Source organism: Lissotriton vulgaris, chromosome 6 (assembly GCF_964263255.1).
Source record: "Lissotriton vulgaris chromosome 6, aLisVul1.2, whole genome shotgun sequence".
NCBI classification, from domain to species: Eukaryota; Metazoa; Chordata; class Amphibia; order Caudata; family Salamandridae; genus Lissotriton; species Lissotriton vulgaris.
The window spans coordinates 82,668,008-82,685,705 of record NC_141694.1 but is presented as its reverse complement, the minus strand read 5'-3'; the positions used below and the strand labels follow the sequence as shown (position 1 = coordinate 82,685,705).

Here is a 17,698-nt window from a genome sequence, read left to right as displayed (position 1 = left end):
AATAGATGCAGCCATTCACTTGCTGCACAGACCACTTTAGGCAAATTAATATTGAGATGTGTTTTCTTGGAGCTTACTTGGTTACTGGGCAATATTGTGTGTACGGAGTCACCCAAGGTCACTGGTAATATTGAAGTTGAATTCTAAAAGCAATTACTCCCTTTAGTCACTTGACTGGTTATAGGTAGTGAAGTCAAGCAGTCCAGGGTTACTCAATGTGTGAACTTTGAGATTAGTAAAACAAATCACAGTGAATGAGTGAGTGAGGCATTGTTGCCAGCATGTTGTTTGTCTGGCGATTGGGAAGCACAAACAAGTTGTTACTTTCATGGTGTTTTTTTCACATTTGACCTGTTTACAGTCTAACTAGCATGAGTGTCCTGACTCGGTCTCTTCTATCTCATAATATTGTATTTTGGCTGGTTTAAATCTAGCTGATTGTGGGGCAGGTTTAGATAAGACATGGTTATGCTTTCCTTTGTCTGGGACCTAGTAATGGTGAACTCAGAATCTCAATGCCACATTTGATGGTTTTGGCCTGACCAGCAGGTTCAAGTGAATGGAGCGTACTTTCTTGGTGGGTGTGTAGCAGGTCAGCATATCGGAAAAGTAGCCCGTGAAACTGTCAACGATAACCTTGAGATCAGTTTTCAACCGCTTGTAAAGGCTATGTTTTTTAGTTGGCAACCACCCAACTTTGTCTAAAGGCAGTGGAAGGGAGTATCTAGACCAGATGAATGAGACTCTGATAGCAAAGTCCTGTCTAACAGCCGGCATTTCACAGTTCCTTTATTGCATGCTGAGTTGATGTTGCCAGAATAAAGCCTGACTCATCCAGTACAGGTCCCTTTGATATGACTGAACTTACAAAAGGCTCCAAAATGACTCACAATGTATTTAGTTGTATTAATGGGTTTTGTATAGAGCAAGTTGTCTTCTCTTTTTAGAGCAGTGACAGAAGGGCAGAAATAAAGTGTAGAAAAAAGGAGAAGATTGAGTGTAATCGGATTGGGTAAGTTACTGTATTTCATATTTTTCAGTCACAACCCTTGAGCTCCTTTCTCCTAATTTAAAATGCATAGGTCAATTTTCAGACAGTGAGCTAAATAGTTGTGTTTGCACCCCAAATTGTGATTGAGTATTCCAGGGTCTACGACCCATAAGGATCAGTCTCCATGTTTCATCCTTGTGAAGGATTGTTGATTACGTTATTGAGCAGACTTAAAGACGAGATTTCCCGGTGGAACATAACCCAGTATCTGTTATTTTAGTGCAGCTCGGATTTCAGAGTCTAGACTGATGGTCGTGGTAAAGTCGGTTTAGTTCCAAATAGTCTTTGCGTTCTTAGCACCTTACTTTCAATAATAAACAAAATGCTGAGAAAGGGATGTCGGAAATGGCCAGGAGTTGTATAGTATTTCGGGATCAACTGACTGTGTTTTCGGAAGAGATTGACAATAGAGGGTTTAGGTAGGCTAGGAAAGTTCCTGTGCGACCGGAGCATTGATCGTGTGTGAAGTATATCACAACAATTGATGAGAATGACTGAAAAAAACTTTAATCGCAAAGAATGGGCAAGACCTAATCTCCTGAAACTGATCCTTATGGTTCTCTCCCTATTCCACATTTTCAGCACCTTGAGATTGTGTCCCTGGGCTTTAGGCAATCCTCTATCAAAACTTTCTAGGTGATTTCACTAGTCAGGGTATCACTTATGAGTAACATATCTGTTTATGGTTATAGACTAGTGAGGATGGAATATGGAGGGCTGGAATTCTGTCCCAGATTTGGCATCTGACCATAGATCATATGGTTTGGCTAAAACAACTTTATTTATTTTTTCCGTGTGGTTTTTATTATCTGATTGTAACAATCACTAAAGCAAAAACATAGCTACCAGACTACTGCACAAGTCTACCAGATGCTTGAAATTTTCAGCAGATGGCCCATCCCATTCATTGAAGATCGGACTAGATTCTGGTGATTAGGTAGGAGTCGGGCTGCTCTATAATGCAAGCATAGGAAGGATAATTTAACTGTTGTAACATGCTGTTCCTGGACCTGAAAGATGTTCCTCAACTTGCATACTACTCTTATCTCCAAGGTATCTTCAAACATTCAGTTGTCTCATTTGTAGGGTAACCAAAACAGTCTACAGTTGGCACATACCGATAATCCTTGCTCCCACTCTGCTGAATTCCTTTTAAAGCGGTACAAAATGGGGTGGTGGTGATGGACGGAGCATCTGAACCAATCAAACACTCACACCCAGTCAACAGATCTGGGTTTAATCCATCACCGTTCTTTAGCCCACTCTGCCACCCCAATTCAGACATGGCCATATGCAAATCAGTCTGACCCTGTGCCTCATGGGAACAGTCCAGCCCGAACTGCCAAGCCATGCCTTCCCTGGACCGGAAACAAGCTTCCGAGGACCGGTTTCTGGCATTTCAGCCGTCTTCAGCCCGGCTTGCTTGAATCCGGTGGCAAAGTGAGCAAGGGACTCACGTCTGAGCATACCCTGCCAACTTATGGCGAACAAAGCGGTACAAAAGGGGGTGGTGATGGACGGAGCATCTGAACCGATCAAACACTCACACCCAGTCAACAGATCTGGGTTTAATCCATCACCGTTCTTTAGCCCACTCTGCCACCCCAGTTCAGACATGGCCATATGCAAATCAGTCTGACCCTGTGCCTCATGGGAACAGTCCAGCCCGAACTGCCAAGCCATGCCTTCCCTGGACCGGAAACATGCTTCCGAGGACCGTTTTCTGGCATTTCAGCTGTCTTCAGCCCGGCTTGCTTGAATCCAGTGGCAAAGTTTGTATCACTGAATTCCTTTTAAAAGCAGGATTGACAGGGCACTTTTTTTGGCTTTTATGAATCCACATAATAGCCCAATTTCTATTTTTCCATTGTTTTATTTCAACTACAGATAATATGCATAAAATTATTTAATTACATCTTACTCAAATCAATCGCCAAGTTCATTACTCAATCCCCCTCAATTACTGCTTATGTATCATTGACCTGTCTCAATCTCAATCGCTAATACATTTCAAATAAATATTCCCAACAAGACATTACTTTCAAAAGTAAATGGTGTTATCTACTGATTTACTTACAGCCCTAAAATGAATTACTGTCCCTAACACCCATTCTCGCCATTCACTCCAGGACTGGTTCCCATACCTAGATTCCTCTCTTCCTTGTCTACCACCCCGTGAACTGATGCAGGTTACTCTCCAGATGAAACCCAGAGAGCAACCTAGCTAGCCATTGATGTGTGGGAGGGTCTGGATTGAGCCACGCAGTGACAGTACATTTATTTTATATTATTTTTATTTTTTCAATTTGTAGGGCGCAACAGCTACCCAAAAAGGGTTTCCCGGTGCCTAGACTCAGCTAGTTAGGAAGACAGATGCGTGCGACTGCATTAGTAAATATTAAAAAAGTGGTAATTTTCATTGCCCTTCACAGATCTTTTGTCAATACCCAAAAGTTTAAGCTGTGGCGTCAGCGGAATCCAAATTCAAAGACATGACTTAAAAAACCCAGTGATCCCGTCCTTAAAAGATTCCAGCTTTTTACAGGTATGAAACATATGTACTAAATCAGCAGCACAGTTACCACGGCGCGGCCAATTTGCCCCAAGTCATCGCCCTCAGCTAGCTATTTTAACCAGGGTTCAATAGAGATTAAACAGGGTCTTACAGTTCTGGGCCTTTAAACCAGCTGATAACAGTAACTTGTGCCCCCGTCCAATGCTTCCAGCAAGCCTGCCTTCTTGTACACCAGCCTGCTCTTCCCGTTTTCTACTTGCTTATTCAGATCATCTGGCATTTGCTCAATTAATCCTTTATATTTGTCTTATCTTGCACTTCCCGTCCCCACCCGCCTGCCCAACCCGATGAAGCTGCTCCTGTACTGATACCCCCTCCCATATCTAAGCCCCATATCCATTTTCAACACAAAAGAAGTCCCTCCTTTCCAACCCAAACTCAAATTGTAGTTCCCCAACTTATATTATCTGGCTTTGCATAAAAAAATCTCCTCTCTGCTCCGGCAGCTTCTAACCTTGGACAGTATTTATCATGAAAGATGACTGGGTATATTGAGAAACGCCAGAGAGGAGTATGCTAACTGTAACGCCCTATTCCCAGATTCATTCTAACCTGTTTCCAGATCTTATATGTAGTCTGCAGTGCCTTAAACTTAACTTTCTTAAAATAACTGGGTTCAATCTTCCTTAAGAAACAAGCTCTGGCTACCGCTCCCAATATCAAATCGAAAATAGAGGGCACTTCCTCAAGTCCCCGATCCCTGCCCTGCCTGCCTGCCTGCCTGTAATCAAGATCCCTATGTGCTGTAACATTGCTGGTAAATAATAATTCTTGAAGTTTGGAACTGCTCAGCCACCCCCACCCCTAGGAAACATCAAGCATTTCATGGTCGTCCTGCTCGCTTATACTCCCAGATAAAGCTACTGGAGATCTCTTCTATTCACTTAAACCAATGTTGTTTGAATTCTAAAGGGATAGCCTTATAAAAGTAAAGAATCTTTGGTTCTAGCAACATTTTAGTTGCATTACATAGCCCAGTTAGTTCTAGATGCAGGTTATTCATCTGCCTGAGATCAGTTTTGGCCTCCTGCAACACAGAGGTACACAGCAGTGATAAAGCCAGAGCCTAACCTTTCCTTCTTGAGCACCGCCCACAAATACTCCCAAGCAAACCGATTGAAGGACTTTTCGGCATCGTGGAGAATCAAAGCCAATGGATCTTAGATTATTCTAGCCATATTAAAGAGAGTAATTACTCGGCTAATATAATCTGTTGTTCCTCTACTAGGGATGAAACCATGTAGCCACGGGTTCACATAACCCTACTTAGATACCACAATATTTTATTGCTGAAATTCTCTTGTGTGCGGAAATTAGCATTATTATCTGTTGGTCATTTACAGTTGAAAGGTCCCATACCAGATAAAAATCGCCTATCAATTCGAAAAGGGGATATGAATTTGAAAAATCATACTTGTAGATCCCTTCTGGGGATCTACATTGATGCTCATTAATACTGATAAGTCCTGCACATGTGCTGAATTCCGAGGCGCTTCTTCAAAGAATATGAATCTCTGTATTCCATCTTCACCTTTCTTCAGGAAGGGCCATATCATCTTATTTAATATTAAACATTTAGCAGCCTTTCAAACAGGCGTAATTTGTCAATTCCACTTATTTACTTTGAAAAACTGAAAACACGCCTAAAATATATAAATTCCACTAGTAAACCTCTTTCACAAATCTTTTTTTAAGGAAATTAAACTTCAACCATTCCAGACTGTGGCTTTAAGAACTCCAAGAATATTCCATTGTGCTTTGTAGGTGTCCGCTCATTCAATTCTTTTCTTCCAGCACCTGAGCTAGTGTATTTTTTCTTATTACATTAGGAAAGCGTTCCAAACCTCTTTTGAAACACTGTTACTTAATGTCTTGACTGCTTAAGTATTTTCCTGACAGAAAAAAGTGTCATCTAGAAAACCATGCCCTGACAAATGCATTCATTCACTTCAGGACCTTTTCTAAGTGCACCTTGAAGGACGGAGGTAAAAATCTCTCTTATGGAATGTAAGAAGAGTGTAGGTAGCCAGGAGTCCCTGTCAAGAAGAACTGGGACCTCAGTGTAAGGAGGAGAGGTTCAACCCCCTACCAATACTCCAGTTCCAATTTCTGAGGACTCCTCCAGAGAGAGAGATCCAAAAGGAGGTACTATCATGAGAAATGGCGACTTTCACGGTTGATATTGAGGCAAAGTACATCTCCAAGCTAATCATCGCCGTGGAGTAGGTTGTCGTCAAAGAGGCATTTGTTGTCAGAGAGAAAAATACATGCAATGTCAAGGGAGTTCACAATATTGAAGCATCATTTTCTTCAATTTTACAATGGGAAATCCGCTGAGTGGCTCAAGAAGATGAGGGCTCGGAGGTTACCTGCAACCTCTGACTCAGAGTGCTTGCATGCCTATTCACAATCCAGACCTACATTTCCAGCAGTCGCACTGGATTCTTCAGCTCCGGCTCCTCAGCCATGACCTTAGCTTCCTCCTTTTTTGACTCCGCATCTAGTCGCACCTGTGGAGCCATCCATCTAGATGTCTACAACCAGCGACCTCAGGGGCTTAGCCCACCTCCAAGACCACCCTATGCACGTGTTACCATTCCACCTTGGAGATCTAGTACACAGTAACCTTGTTCTAGACCTTATTATAGATCCAGACAGGAAAAAGGTTGCAAAATCATTCACTTCATTCTAGATTGTTCAGACATTCCTCCTGCTCCAGGAATTCTTCTAGCTGCAAAATCACTCTAGAACACGCTCCCCTTCTACATGGTCTTCTTAATAGTCTGTAACTGGATGCATATCTGTCACGGGTGATGATCACACTTCAGTCAATCCCTCTCGTTTATTATGATATGAACACTTTTAGGAGATTTTCATCTGAGAGTTAATAAACTAAGTTTACCCCATGCCAGCTGCGACTACTTCCACTTTGGCAGTATTTAAGAATGTATCAGAAGTGATTCATCAGACATCTACTTCCTTAGTTCTAGGTCTCTTGAAGCCTGTAATGGACCTATTTCTGCAGGCAGTAAATGAAATACAAGGCTCCTGAGCAGTATCCACTGTGTCTCCAAATGGTATTGCAGTCTTCCGAGTACAACCTGACAATAAGACAAATCTCATCCCTCAGGAGTTTGATTAAATCATGTATTTTCCTTGTACCAAATGCTTGTCTTAACATGAGATCTCTAAGACCACCGTCTTCAGAAGACTAGTGGTGTCCGCTGTCACACTTTTGTGCAGACAATTACTCTGTCTCCTCATTTAGCCCATCTCTCATTTTGGGTGCCAACATGAAAAATATTCTGATCAGGATTAACTTCCATCAAGACAATCCGTCTTAGACAATTTTGATCCATGACTCTCCTCTGTAGATGTGTCCATATGGATTACGGCAGATTTAAGGGACTTGGACTCTGAAAGAAATGTCAAATCATATCAACATACTGAAGCTAGGTGATGCACACCTAGCCCTGAAAACTTTATTTCTAGCTTTCATGACAGAGCCCTGTCTTAGGAGGCTGTCAAACTATTTGGAAGTTGCTGATACCCACGAACCTTAGGATCCCTGCAGTCCACTTTCAGGGGATCCAAAATGCTCAAACAGACTATTTGAGCAGGACATGCCAGGATAACCATGAGTGGTTCTTAAAATGCTCAGTCATTAAAACAATTTCTATGACTCCAATTCCCCTCAATGAGATCTGTTTGCAAAAACTAGGACTTTGCCTTAGGTTTTGCTAGCCAGGAACGAAGGTCTCTATTCATCGACGGACCTGGAAAATATCTTTTTGCCATTCCACTGATTCCCCTGATACCAGCAGACATCCTGATACTGATCTGCTAAAAGCCAGAAAGATTCTACCACATCCGGATTGACTCCTATTATGTTGTTTCACAGACTTCCTTCACCTATCAAAGGGACCACATATAAGGTTGCCATGCAGGCTGGATCTTCTGCACACGTTCAAAGGGCAGATACTTCATCTCAATCTGCCATCTTTGAATTTGGCAACCTAGCTCCTGAACACATTCAGTATGGACATTCAAACCTCCTACAGTGTTCTATGGGTATTCTGAAAGAAGCTGTATGTCCAGCCGTGAGAACTTCATACTCTTTCAAATGGAAGAAATTATGCATCTGGAGTTTTCAAACTCTTGTGACCCTACCACCCGTTTTATTTGGTTAGGTAAGGCATACAATTCTCTCGCAGCAAAGTCCACTTGGCAGCGATTACTACATATATGAAATGTCCTACATAAACCTCTTTTTCAAGATCCCAGTGGTTAAGAACTCCTTATATAACATTTGTAAACCTTTTCCCCCATTATGGTGACCGTCTCCTCCATAGGAGTCGAGCATTATCTTATCAAGGATCATGGATTCACCATTTAAATTCATTCACTAAGCTTCCTTACAATACAATTCCATGAAAAGATGCTTTCCTAGTGGCTGCAAAATTTGTTATGGTCAAATAAGATCTGGTCTTTCTGCGCCACGATAAACTATAGGATTCATATTCTTGAAAGAAGTGCTCCGGGATTCCGCGCGTTGGTGAAGCACTATTAAGTGTTGATGATTTCACTGTTGATTCCTCTGAAGGAGGATTCGGATTACAGGTAAGAATCCATTCCTTCCCAGTAACTCTGAAGCTTTAGCTGTTCAGTATAATTTTAAAGCAAAGAGCATGTTTTTATGGATCAGTAACTTAAAAGAAAGGGTAGTTTAAGATTCACTACAGCAAGCAAGGCGTGTAAACAGCATTATTATGAAAGTGTTCACACTTGTGCAGGGAATATGGGGCGGTGTAAGTGTGTGTGTGCTTAGAAAATGTTTTAGAGTCTGGTGTTGATACTTCACGGTACAGATGGTTGTGGGCCATTTGTTAGTTCTTTTTTCATGATAAAAACTAAATTATACAAGCAAGGCAGCACAACGGGCATGACAAACTGGAATGTTGTCAGCTGCCACAGAGATACTTTTTCAAATCAGGAGTGACAGAACTGACATTTCATTATCTACGTGCGTCATAATTGGACTTTGATAGACTTATATTGGCTTCCCTGATGATTTGTTCATGTGTGCCTGCGCACAGTCAATAGGATTACTGTGTGTTGAGTTCTCTCTGAGTTCCCTCTGGTTGCCTACCTAGGACTGTGGAGGACAGAAGTGAATCTAAAACAAGGTAAGAAAGCCAGCTGTCAAGTTGTTTTCCTTTCACCATGTGCTAGGAGAGAACCAGTACTGCTTTCCAAGAATTGTTAATAACATGGTTAATATTAACCTTTGTTTAGATGCACACCCCCTACTCGAAAGGAAGTTTCCTCCATATCTTGAATCTTTCATATACTTCCACAACCAAGCAATCATAATTACACATCACAAGCTTCTTGTTATGTGGTTCCTGTCATTTTATCATAGAACATCATGGAATCATGAAAATATAATTTTCTAGCAAGAGTTTGTAAACGTGCCCTTGCTTGTATAAACAGTTTGCCTCAGAAAATCATTGTTGTATACTATGATAGTGAGTCAAATCCAAAGCAGTAGCACTTTCCAAATGTTTTGGGCTTTCTAGCCCCATTGCATATATATCGGATATGTAGAGCTCAAAAATACATTTTAAAGTGTTTTTCTTATGCCACGTCCACCAATACATATCTACGTAAAGGACATCTTCCACTCTGCAAGAGTTTCAAAGTCATGCAAGGATGCTGTTCCCATCCTTCACTCTTGATGTTTAGTTAACACAGTTGCTTTACGCATCTGTACAGCCTGTTCATTTTCATGTCTGTAAAAAGAACCTCTCTGCAGCCTTTGCAGTGATTTAAAAGTGGTAGGCTGGACACGAGGTTGAAATTGCCTCTGCATTTTAAAGATCATATGTTTGTCACCTGTATCCAAGCTGATAATCTCAGTTTATTAATTTAATCCTGTGTTGATGAGGACGGAAAGGAGCACTTTCCCCTTACTAAGATATGAAAATTGGTATGACTAGTAGTGTAGTGCTTCATGCTGCATATTCAGGCGGCAATTCGGAATAACTTGTAGGGTTAGTTTACTAGAACTTGCCATTGTGAGTAGCTATAAGGGACTGCAGCATTATTCTTATTAAGTGATGTCACTTTTTCAGGTTATCGAGCCTTAAGTCAGCATTAAGAGAAAGTAACCTTCAAAGATACATTATTCTTTTTCTTTTATATCAAAGTAAACTTGCTGATGAAACCACAACTCTTTTTTTATTGAACTGGTGTATTTTATGTAATAATAAAAATATGAATTTTATTACAACTACAAACAAATTATAACCTAGTTGTCATCCTGAGATGAACCTTTACGAGTTCATTATTTTAGAGTGTTGACCGCTCTGCCGCTTTATTATAATCATTTGTATAAATCTATATTGTACTTGATGTTTTGTGTGAGCATAAATAAGAAAGATTAACTTTTCTAAGTTGATGATTCACTGCAGACCATTCCAATGTTAACTTCAAAGAAAAAGAAACTGTCAAGAAAAAGGAGTGCAATTTAAAATTCATTTCCAAAGTGAGATCCCACTAAGAGATGAAGAGAATACTCTGAACACTAGTGAGAAGCAAATGTATTTTAGAAATGTTCTTGAATAACTCGTGTCCCTAAGTAGTAATAAAGATACAAGAGGCACACCATTCAACCAAGAAACTGACAACACAACATCATAGCAACTCTTCCCCTTCCATGGAAGGAGTTTCTCCTGCAGCCCACCACATAGCTGTAAGGTACAGTTTTTCAAACATGTGGGTAAGAGCTCATCTTGGAAGATTGAAAGCTCCGATCTAATTGTCTGCTGGTAGAGCAGTGTCAATAGTATTACAACAAGAATTCACTGGTAACATGCTCGTAGATAACATGTGCGGTCAAGAGGCAGTTTGCCAGCATCAGCAATTCACGCACCATCTTTGTAATCAACAATCACTGTGATAAAATGTATGCAGTCTCATATCATTTGTACAGCCAGGAGCTATAACTATCCAGTCTATACTGTTAGTTTGATGTTGTATAGAAAGCTGCCCTAGGAATTCAGACCTAATTTTGATGTTACACAGCTTTACAAAATCGTCTCCTTGTATGCTGGCAACCCAAGACTTTCCAACCATACTTGCATATAGACTTTGTTAAAGTTAAACAAATGCATTGTCCTTTTTTTAGTGGGGTGGTTGTTGAATTGTCTGTTGGATCTGTCTGTGAAAAGTGGATAAACCGTTGGTTCTGTAGAAAAAACTGTTAAAACAAATATGATGGACTGCTGCATTATGTACCAATTATTATATTTCATTATAATTCCTTTGTTACATCAGTGTGGGTTTAAAGTTGGATACTCTTGGAATTGTGTATTTTATTTGCCTAATAGTTGTTTCTTTACATATTTTGTTCCAACCATTGTGATTCTGATTTTGTATGTCTTTAGAGATACATTGTTATGATTACTTTTTTGTATGTTTTTTTCTTGGTTGTTTACATGTTTTAACCATGTATTAAATATATAGAATTTGGAGCAGTAATTAAGTTATTATCTCTAAGTTGATATGAGTTCAAAACTGGCTTCCATGTGAATTTATTTTATAAACATGCCTGCTGTTTCAGGAGCAGGTTATATGTGGTTTTGTCCTGTATGAAAAATATTTGTTGATAATGGACACATTTTGAATCACCAGCGATGCCCTTCGAAATCCAGATCTAGATGCGATCTACCATATATTACACACTACCTAGCAACTACATTAATTATCCTCCAAGGGTGCTCCTGGTTTCTGGAACCATACCGCTTCTAAACTTCTAACCTGCCTTAACAGATAAATGGTTGAAAGTGGCTCAGAAAAATTGTTTCAATATCATTGAGTAGCACATTTCCTTACATATCCCTTTCAAGACATGGAAGCTTTTTTTGGTTCTTTGTTTAATGCTTTGTCTCTTTTCTTTAATTATTTCCATTTATGTTTTGCTATTGCGTGATAATTTTGATATGTTTACATTTATTTAATTCAGGCTTGTTCATTATTGGGTTGTCTGAGGAACTGGAAGATTTGAATATGATTAACACTTTCTTAACAACTTGTGGAAAACCTGAAATCAGATGTGTCCAAGCTAGGTATCAACTACTGAAATGCTGTTAACGTCAATCTTTCGACGGCTGACATTTCGTATAAACCAAAAGCAAATTTTTTTTTAAAGGATACTTTCAGTTCCCAAGCTCTCTCACGGTTTTAACATAATTTTAGTGAGTACCATACTTATCTTCATTGGGCTCCATTTCAGCATTCTTCAGAGAGAGAGAGGGATCAGATATTGCACTTAAAATTACTTTTCTCTTTTATAAATGTATGGAATGTCAGTCTGGTGTGTGTCAGAATAAATTAATGAGGTTTGAAGGGTGCACAACCAGATGCCCTCTTGGCGTCCTCATATTAGTATATTTAGTATCCAGTATATTTTTTTCCTCCCAAGTTCTCCCCAGTTCAAGCATATTTAGTGACCGCTATTCTTGAACTTCATTGACCATGCTTATAGCCTAACTAAGCTGTTAAGCTATTGACTGACTTTAGAGACCTGCTTTGATGTTGTCACTGTTTTCAGACGGTCTTTTCGCCAAGAATAATCTTGTATGTCCGTATATGATGAATTTTAAATCCTGTTGACCTGGGCACTACCCTTTAGAAAAATGGTGTTAATTTTTTAACATGGAGCAGCATATTGGTTCCACATCCTGGTTTGTGCTCAGCTCATGCTCCCTGCGTGAAACTCATCTGCATCTCTTCCTCCTCTTGGATCAAAAAGTAAAGCTTTAGAACAGTCATCGGGCTCACCCGAAAAGGAAGAAATCTTATTAATCGTATAAAGTAATTATGTGCTCACATCAGGATATTCCTCTGACTGCTGTTCAATGGAATTTAAAAGGAGTCTATCACAGTCGTGGCTCACCTGTAGATTGGTTCCTCTGGGTAAACATCTTGGGCCTCAAGTCGTGGGTTAATCACTAACTGGATCTGTCGAATCAACCATTCAAAGGAAGGATTTCATCAGCATGAACACGATTGATACTTGACTTTAATTCTATCAAGAAGATCAGGACTAAAGCACAAAGCAAGAAAGACTTATGGAGACTATGCTACTGAGCTATCTAAGCAAACAGAACAAATCATACCTATGAAAGCAGGCACCACCTTCACGAGGCAGAGCTCTTTGCCATTCAGTGACATGGGTTCAAAGCAAATGATGCTAATGACACATTGCAAGACTAATGAGTTTTACTATGCTATATCGTGTATTGGCAAAGATAATTGTAGCATTTATTGTATGATATTATTCTTTTCTAAATGTAATACTCCTGCTTCTTAACACATATTGATTCCAACAGTTTGTATTTGACTGGTGAAATGTGATTTGGGGCCATTGAGATGGGCTTCCTTTCTCTTTCTGCAGTTTGCATTGAATGGGCTCAGACCTAGTATGTTTAGTATTGTTTTGCCTCCGTATTTTGATAGCTATTGCTGGACATTTAGTGTTAAGGCAGCATTTGTGACTGTTAAGAAACATTGCCCTAGCAGTGTTACATTTAAAGGTTTGCCATGGGCAATCTCCACGCTCTCTGAAAATGCTTTTTGGAAGTTTTTTAAGTAGTCATAGCGTTGCGGAACTACAATTTCCTTAAGTTCATTCTTTTTCTTCACACTGTCATGGTCCCTTGGTGTACCGTGTGAGAAGAAATGATTAATGGCGTTTGAGAATATTACTAATTTTAGTAACACCAATATTTTGCCTTTGAGCACCATTCTCTTCCTAATTAGCACTGCATTCCTGCAGAGTTATACAAAAGCATTTATTCTTTCCTCACTAAATGAAAAGGAACGTGCAACACCGAGCAGATGGAGGCAGGGTGGTCTTCTAATGATATCTGCCTGGTGGAATGCCGGTCTAATTTATGCTCGGTGGCATGTGCTTTTGTTCTCTTTTTTCAGAAAGGTAGACATTTTGTGTGATGTAAGGTATTGGGTTTTAAGGACCACGTACGCTGGAGTTACTACAGTGTGCAGTAGCTTTATATGATTTACCTTGCATTTTTCTTTTGCAAGTTTTGAATACAGATCGCAAAATATTAAAACTGGGAAAAAATTATATTGTGCGCTTTTGCTGGTTTTTTCCTGTGGTTACTTTTTGGTATCTTCTCACACACAGGGGGTATGGCTTTTTGGTATGAATCAAAAGTTTCTTTAAAAAAATATTCACTTCCTTTCTTAGTTCCTATAGTAGCACTTTTAAGAAAACTAAAATGAAAGATTCACTTTATCAGCTTGCTTTAGTTAGCGCTATTGTGGGCGTCCATAGTTTGGTGGCCCCTTAAAACGTATGTCTATATAGCTGCAGTTTCTGAAGTAACGTTTGTTTCCTGTAACTTCCATTTTTATTTCTTGCATGCCTGGATATTTTCTGTGTCATTTTGTACCCTGTATCTTTGTGTGATTTGATCTAAAATGTATGGGTTTCCCATGAATTAATAAAAAATGTTATCTCGAATTTTTTATACTCATCTGGTCTTTGCAATTTTGTGTATTTTGACTTTGTAGAGATATTTCTTCTCAGCCATTCTTTTGAAGGCTTTCAATCCAAGAACATAGATGACATTTAAATCATTTTCTTGTTGTTTTGTCCCTAACCGAAATATAATGACCGCATTAGTAGGCACTGCCAAGAGTGCAGGATACATTTGGTGATTATGGTGTACTGCAGGTGTAAACGATTTCAAGTTCGCAGATGGAACACAGTAAAACACCACTGTCGATATAGAGGTCACAAATGTAACAAATAACAGCTGTCCCATGCAAGCTAGCTTTCATTTTCTGGGACATTTTAAGTATGTAATTATATAATACTGGCTGTCCAAACATATTGTTGTTTTGCACATTTTCTGCACAATATTCAAAATGTTAGCTGATAATTATCAATTAAATGTTTAATATTCAATGTAAAGCAGATTCAACATTAAATTTCTTGTCATTAAAATTGTATTTTGATTTGTGTGCTAATTTAACCTTGGAAGGTCATAATTCTAGCTAAATTTAGGAATTTATTGTCCTAATTAGTAAACAATCACTTTGGTTAAATCCTGTCACAACTGAGTTTACAATAGCTCGTGGGCAAGTCAGACTGGAGTGCTGGTCTTTATTTGTTTTAAGGCAAATAGCTATTATCTTCCCCTTTTGTGAAAAATGCATATTTCAAGCATACATTGAGTAGCAGTTTTATGATCTAATAACGTTAACCGTGTTATTGTTCCTGAAAATGTCACATTATTAATAAACTACATTTCGTTTTCACTATTTAGCCTTATGTTCTGTGATTCATGTAAATTACTTCTGTCAGAATACATTTCTTTGAGACTATTAAGTTTTATTTGTATAATGCAAAACTGTTTTAAGAGTAAAGTACATTGGAATGCATTATATTTCATAAGTATATGGATCTGCTTCCAAATGCGTCATCTAGATTTTTTCCGTTCAGCTTTGCCCTATGGTTTCATTGGAGAATGAGCCCGCCAACATGAAGATTCAGGCACATTGACCGTTTGACGATGATAGATTACACTGCAGTCCTAGCCTGCGGTTTAGTGATCAGTGAGCAACTGACCAACAAAATTCAGAGGTAGTAGTTACCACAAGCTGTAAGCATTGTCCAGATAATAAACAAAAGACAAGTGGATAACAAAGGAAAACAAAAGGATACAGGTTAGAGGGCTCTACAGGTCTTAATATCCTTTCTAAATATTGGGTCCTTCATGGTGACCTTTCACAAGCACTTGCCTACGTAAATCCTGCGTTTGTACGAGTCCTGCTTTCACTCAAATACTGCTTTGCTTTGTTGTAGTATCTGTAACTGTCTTTTCTGATGAAGATGGGGCTTTCTCACTTCCGCTTACAGTTTTCTGACTGCTGACCTTAAATCTTCAAGGGCTACTGCCAACTTATGTAGAAATCTGAAACCTGAGGGATGGGCCAAGGCACACCGCTTTTTCATCACTCTAATCCTCCCAGCTCCAAATTATGATTGGACATCTACTATCTTATGCTTTAGTGAAGCCAGTGGGATGGAGACTTCTAAATTATGTGCGCCACATATTAAATTGTTATGTTGAGGAAGGTTCGATTCTTTTTTTGGTATGTAGGAGCATCTGTGCTAGTGGTAATTCCCTAGCGAGGAGCCCAGTTCGGGCTGGACTGTTCCCATGAGGCACAGGGTCAAGACTGATTTGCATATGGCCATGTCTGAACTGGGGTGGCTTGGTGAGCAAAATAACGATGGATTAAACCCAGATCAGTGACTGGGGGGTGAATGTTTTGCCATTGAGCAACATTCCGTCCATCATCTTGTGTGTTTTGCTGTTCAACCTATGTGGGAAGGGTATGCCCAGACGTGGGTCCCATGCTCACTAGGCCTCTGGAGTCAAGCTAGCCTGGCTGATGAAGGCTGACAGCCAGAAACCGGTCCTAGGATGCTTGATTCCGGTCCAGGTAAGACATGGCTTGGCATTTCGGGCTGGACTGTTCCCATGAGGCACAGGTTCAAGACTGATTTGCATATTGCCATGTCTGAACTGGGGTGACTAGGTGAGCAAAATATTGGATTAAACCCAGATCTGTGTCTGGGGTTGAATGTTTTGCCATTGTGCAACATTCCGTCCATCATCTTGTGTGTTTTGCTGTTATAATTGTGAGCCCACCGCAGCTCATACAACAATAACGATTTATAAAAACCAATGTCAAAAAAAGACCGGCATTGACAAAACCAAAAGGCCAATGTCAGCCCTGTGGGCTTGGTACGTGCTTGTTCATTTTCATGTTTCCCGTGATCTTGTTAAAACTGATAACGATAATTTTCCATTGTGAATATATCTTGGGAATACTAACATGCTTAAACACAGTTTGCTAAATGATGCTTCAAGGAAATAGTATTTAAAATGTCACAATCGTTTAGCGCAACTTTTTGTCCTAGTGCATTTTTTTGTAAACTTTTTACTTTGAAAGCAAAGAATCATCATTTTTGCTTTTAAATTTCTGCAAATAGTTGCATCTAATCGGAGAGTATTCTGGCATCATTATACGCAGCCTCATATTGTCAAACTCTGCAAATATGTGTACACATTTTTATACTAGAGCCACTGGCAGTAGTGCAGTCCTATCTTACAACATTTTCTTAGAGCACTCACCCTAATAATCAGGGCCACTGATATATTGCAGCAAGAGGGAGCCAAATTATGCTTCAGGGCTGAGTATGTGCAAAGAAAGGCAAATTATTTGACCTAATTCTGCAAATTCTGTCATAATATACCTCATTATTTTGTCATTTTTAAACTTGGTTACACTGTATGGGCATTGGTTGCACCTTGTTAGTACCAGTTTAACAGCCGAGTACAGCAATAAACAACAGAAAGGGGACTCTTCCAGCTTTGCAAAGGGCCTTCAACTGTGCATCAACCAGTATCACAAGGATTTTTTGTAACTTTTTAACTGTTTGAGCTAGAAACAAAACTTAATTTTTTTTTTATATCAGCAGAATATGTGGCAGCTGATGGATTATGTGGCCAATGCTCAAATCTATAATTATGCGAAAATTACTGCAGCCGCAGAATTACTAATTCCAGTGGCCCTGCTAATAACAAAGCCTTTGCATTTATGAACTATAAATACAAGTTCGAAATACCTTAACAGAGGAACACAAATACTACCTCAAATGCACAACAATAAAAATACAGTGGCCAATTGTTTGTGCCTGAATTGGCGGTGACGTGAGTTTGATCATTGTTTTATTTGCTAACAGTGTGTAAGACTGTGAGCCGGTCCGGAATTGTTTAAAAGTGATCTAGGTGCAACAAGGGCGCCGAGCGCGGGAGAAATTGTTTAAAAATGATCTAGGTGCAACAAGAGCGCCGAGCGTGGAGAGATTATTTAAAAGTGATCTCCCACGATCATTTTTAAACAATTTCTCCCGCGCTCGGCGCCCTTGTTGCACCTAGATCACTTTTAAACAATTCCGGACCGGC

The 17,698-nt window shown here is 39.6% G+C and overlaps 1 protein-coding gene across 1 annotated transcript in view; it reads left to right on the top strand.

Moving 5' to 3' along the window:
• Positions 1–17,698, top strand: part of LOC147706831 (zinc finger protein 318-like) — a 456,333-nt gene that overhangs the window by 308,917 nt on the left and 129,718 nt on the right. The window lies entirely within an intron of this gene.